The sequence below is a fragment of the Mus pahari genome, chromosome 2, assembly GCF_900095145.1.
Source record: "Mus pahari chromosome 2, PAHARI_EIJ_v1.1, whole genome shotgun sequence".
NCBI classification, from domain to species: Eukaryota; Metazoa; Chordata; class Mammalia; order Rodentia; family Muridae; genus Mus; species Mus pahari.
Window position 1 is genome coordinate 151626341 of NC_034591.1, and position 5473 is coordinate 151631813.

The following is a 5473-nucleotide window of genomic DNA, read 5'->3' on the forward strand; positions in this document are numbered from 1 at the left end:
GAGCATAGGAAAAGGTACACAAGCTTATCTAACACATCAAGGATGGTGTATTTATTAGTCGAGATTTTCCATTTCTGGTTCTGACCCGAATTCTATTTTCTCATTGGCACCATGTAGCAAGCAGCTGCCACGTCCTCCCTCAAGCCAGCATGGGTGGAGCCTTCTGCCACACCTTTTCCACCGCAATGGTTGTAGCCATTGATGCATGAGCCAGAATAAACCTTTCCTCCCTTAGGTCACCTCGATCAGGAGTGTGACCTCAGTGAGTAATGGGAGTGTTTACAGCGGATGTGCCATTTCTAAACTTAAGTTTACCCTGCTTTACCTTGCTCTGCCATTAAGCTCCTACTTGACAAACCTGCCCATCTGAATGTTCATTAACCACTAATTGTTTGTGCACGCATCATTCCCAACCCGTTCAGCAAACACTGTGTCCTACCCTGAGATCACAAAGCTATAGGATACCTACCCTGCAAAAGGTCACGGTCATGGTCAGCAGCATCTCCCTAGAGGCAGCTTTGTGTCACTCCTTCGCTGTCATGCCAAGAATATTACATTTTTCCTCTTATGTCAGCGCAAATGCTAGGGAATTGTTCTCCCATCTCCATACACTCTGGTTCCTGCAGTCAGTTAATTGGCCACTAAACTCTGTCTAGCTGAATTTTCACGTTCTCATTTCTACCCCAGCAGGTATATGTCTTCTCATGGCTGGACGGCTGGACCGTCCCAACCGGTGCCTGATGTGGCAGGCTTCACTCTCTGTCCTTCAAGCTTGCTCACACGCTCTAAAATACGTGGCTTTTGTGTCACATGTGTGCAAGTACCCGAGGAGGCCAGAAGAGGGAGCCAGATTCCCCTGGAGTTGGAGTCACCAGAAGGTATGATCCACCTGACGGTGCTGGGGATGGAACTCCAGTCCTTTGCAAGAACAGCCAGAGCTTGCGGAGCGGTCTCGCCAGTCCCAGGATTCCCCCCAGTGTCAACAATGAACCTCTTAGAAATCCCTTCTCGCTGCCAACCTGCTCCTTGCTCTGTCTCCTCATTTTGTCAGTGGTAGTTTCTGTCATCTAGTTGCCCTGGCCAAACACCTTAGAGCCAGCCTTGCCGTCTGTCCATACCTGTCAGTCAGTTCTGATGCCTCTGTTGTCAAAAACCCCAGGATCTGCCCCATGGTTGTAATAGACCTCTTCTGGAAGACTCTCAAAGTGACCTCATGTCTTCAGCTCTCGCTCTGGTCATCCTGAGCCTGGAATGCCTCCATGAGAAGGGTAGTGTCTCATCTCCTTCATGTTTTCCCTCAGCCCCTGTTAGTGTGGCAGCTTTCCCTGGTTATTACAGAACCATGGATTTTTGCCTCATTAGTCAAGGATTTGTGCCATAGTCCAAGATGGCTGAGGGTGGCTCCGTGACCTCCCCCCCCCTGGTTTCCATTGACTGGCAGTGGGTTTTGAAATTAAACCATAATCACAGGTGTAGATGAACAGGAAGTGGCCAGTTAGGAAGTTCTTTATGGGATAAAGAGAGAAGATAAGCATTAGAGATAGGCTAGCATGGAGGTTCTGAGAGGGATGCTTGCTGTAGAGCTCCTTGCTCTATCAGGTAAGGGGTGAGGAACTGGCCGAAGGATCAAGAAACAACTGGTTTGTTTGTCCCTTCATTCCTAAGAGTTTATTGTCAGATTTTGAATCATGGTAAGGAACGCAGTGGCGTGCTCCGTTCAGAACTCTCCTGTTAAAGAACAATCACCAGAACTGAGGTCACCTTTGATATTTTGTTGTTATTGTTGGGGTCCAAGAGTTGCCCCACAAACCATACAAACACCGATCTCAGTCAGACAGGGATGGTTTATTGAAGACACACCCCAATGCTGATCAGTCAGGATTGTAGCTCAGAATTCGGGGGCTGAGCCATGATGCCAAACATCTTTTTCTGTCAGCTTATAAAGGAAAAAACCACAAAACCCACAGTGGGCGCATATGCATGTGCAGGAAGCGCTTCCCCGTGGCTGCTCTGACCCAAGCCATTTTAGACATAACAGTTCATTTTGTCCTTTAATTGGATGGGTCCTGCGTAAAGCTTTGTGGAATTTCTTAAGATTAAAAAACCTTGTAACATACAGAACATAACAAGATATGTGATTGGCACAACCTTGCTTTGAGTCAAGTTATTTTTCTGTGCCACTGACTGGCAGCATATCATAGCAACTATATGAAATAGCTGGCAGGTATGGAACAAAATGGCTCCAGCTCTGCTGGGGAGAGGGTAGACCTCTACATTTTTTTCAGGAGAGTCTCATACATGGAGAAGAGGACACAGAGACAGAGGTGTGCGGTGTACTGGCCTGCTTTCCATGCCTTACTCAGCTTGATCTCTCTCTCTCTCTCTCTCTCTCTCTCTCTCTCTCTCTCTCTCTCNCACACACACACACACACACACTTTTTCAGAACTTAAAAGGGCAGTGGGATGCAAGCAATATAAAACTCAAATGCTTCTTTGTCATCGGAGAACTTTTCTTTCTCTGCTTCTCTGTAGCCATCCAGCAGCCATGGAGAACTGGGTTTACCTGAAAGGGGGGCTGGAAATGAAAAGGACCAGGTGTGAGAGAAGGATGAAGCCAAGACAAGGTTCTGATCAAGGTTCAAAGTTTAATTCTGCAGCTCCAGCTTATAGAGGGAAGACCACAAAACCCATCCTTTGATTCAGCTGGACTATGTTGCAAAGCAAACTCAGCGGGCAGTCTACTCCTCTAAGCTCCTGTAGGAAGCTGCAGTGCAGCCAGGCAGAAGACTCCACCGGGGTCATGGCAAACAGGAGGTCTGTTTAGCCTGTTCAAGGCTAGGGGGAAGGCACGCTTCTTGAACTGGAGTCGGATGCTGTCTCCACATTTCCTAAGGATCGGATCTGTTCACAAGAAGCAGTGGGGCGGATTCCTCAAGTGACCTCGTGAGAGAACTCACATCAGGGTGGGGGTGGCAGTGCTCCAGTGGGCCTCACTTCTTCCCCTTCTGCTCCATGTGAACTACAAAATAGTCATGGCATGCAGTGATGAGCCCCGCCGCTACTGAGAGAAAGTTCTGGAAGTCCACTTTGTCATCTAGGCACTGGTCCTGGTCCTTCATTATTTTGTCCACCGTCAGAGAGTCCTTTTGGTTCTCCAGAACCCCAGGGATCTCCCTTTCCGCAAGCATTGTTAGGTCCTCCTTTGTTCTCTGAAAAACTATGAAATGTAAGCGTCACGGTTTCCATGGTGTGCTCCATTCGGCGTGGCATTTTAAAGAATCAGGTGACATCTGGGCGCAGCAGTCCTTGGAAGAGCTGAGCACGCAGTGATGAGGCCGGCATCCTCAGCTTGATTTCTTATAGTGCCCACAACCACCAACCCATTGGTCTTAGAGCATCACCCACAATGCACTGGGTCCTCCCATTTCAATCACTAATTAAGAACGTGTTCTACATTTGCCCACAGGCCAATCTGATGTAGGCGTTTTCACAACCGTACTTTCCATTTCCAAAATGGCTTTACCTTGTCAAGTTGACATGAAACTAGCCCGCGCACTGCCCTCAAAGAGGACTTGAGTTAGAGTCCCAGCAGTCATGGCAGACAACTGACAACTTCCTGTAGATTCCCACTCCAGAGGATGTGATGCCCTCTTCTGGATTCCTTGGAGACCCACACTAAGACATTCACAAATCTGCACACAGACACACATATTCACAACATTTAAAATAAATAAGCACATCTTTAAAAAAGAAACAGAACACAAGGCCAAAGTTCTACAACATATTTTCAAGCTGCTTTTTGTCAGTGGTGGTGGTCTGGGCTCGTATAGATTTGCAGAAGAGGCAAGACAGCTTTATTCAGAGTAAAGTCATAGTGCAGGTTGTAGAGGGAGACACTGTCCAGAATGACAGCAGGTCACGTGAGTAACAGTCTTCAAGGGTCCCAGTTACTGCGTGGGGCTCATTTTTATGGGGTTCAAGAGATGGAGCTGGGGCTGGTGAGATGGCTCAGTGGGTAAGAGCACCCGACTGCTCTTCCGAAGGTCCGGAGTTCAAATCCCAGCAACCACATGGTGGCTCATAACCATTCGTAACGAGATCTGACGCCCTCTTCTGGAGTGGCCGAAGACAGCTACAGTGTACTTACATATAGTAAATAAAAAAAAAAAAAAAAAAAGAGATGGAGCTGGTTACTAAAGGGCAAAGTCTGGGTCATATGTTAGGTTATGCATCATTCATTTTTCTTACTGCCTACAGCTGTTTCTATAAAGCACCTGATTCCTATCATATGCATGTGCAACTGAGCAGTGCTTTGCAATAATTTGTATTAACAACGTACAACTACTGAGTACTTTTAATGTGCTTTATATGTACACTACTTTTAGAATTGCTATGAAAATGTCCAATTTATGGCTCCATATTGGTTTCATACAGGCTGAGTATAAAAATGTATATGGTGAGTGTGGTGGTTTGAACAAATGTATGCAATAGGGTCAAATATTTGAACACCTTGTCCCCAGTTGATGGCACTGTTTGGGAGGTTATGGAACCTCCCATGACTATATCCTTGCCGGAGGACGTACACACTGGGAATGGGCTGTTTATCGCCTCCCTCATTTCCATGTCTCTTGCTCTGTTTCCCAAATGCTGATAAAGATATGATCTCTCAAGCCAGGTGTGGTGGCACATGCCTTTAATCCCAGTACTCAGGAGGCAGAGGCAGGCAGATTTCTGAGTTCGAGGCCAGCCTGGTCTACAAAGTGAGCTCCAAGACAGCCAGGGCTGCACAGAGAAACCCTATCTTGGAAAACCAATATATATATTGTATATGTATACACACACACACACACACACACACACACACACACACGATCTCTCACCATCCATAAACTCTGGATCCATAAGTTAAAATAAATGCTTTCTTTCATAAGTTGCCTTAGTTATGGTATTTTATCACAGCAAAAAAAAATAGCCAACACAGAGAGTGTGTGTACACATATTAAAATGATAGAACATATAAATATGTATGTATATATTATAGAATACACACACACACACACACACACACACACACACACACGCATTGCATGTGGTTTGTATAAACTGTAATTTATACAGAGAAAGCAGTGTGTCACTTAAGGAAGGGTCTACAGTGTCAGAAACAGCAAGTGCTTGGAGACACTGGTGACTTCCTAGATGGAGCCGTGTAGGAATTGAACCTGTGCCTGGTTCTTAGGTCTCTGCCATGACAGGCTGTTGCACATTCACAATGCTAAGTGGGCAGGCCAAGGCAAAACCACAGTTTGAAATCAATAAACTCCCTGTGCAGAGAGGATGCTACCAGCCGTCCAGGACCTCGCCCTGGAGAGCGATGCTAGCCTTGCCTTGTTCCTCCAGGACACTTCGTCTTCTGGTAAGTAGGAGGTGAGGACTGGCGGCCCCAGGAGGAGGAGCAGGCAGAAGAGACACAAAC

The 5473-nt window shown here is 46.6% G+C and overlaps 1 pseudogene; it reads right to left on the reverse strand.

The window, feature by feature from the left end:
• Positions 1–2990: 2990 nt before the first annotated feature.
• LOC110317435 lies at positions 2991–3270 on the reverse strand (annotated as a pseudogene).
• Positions 3271–5473: the final 2203 nt, after the last annotated feature.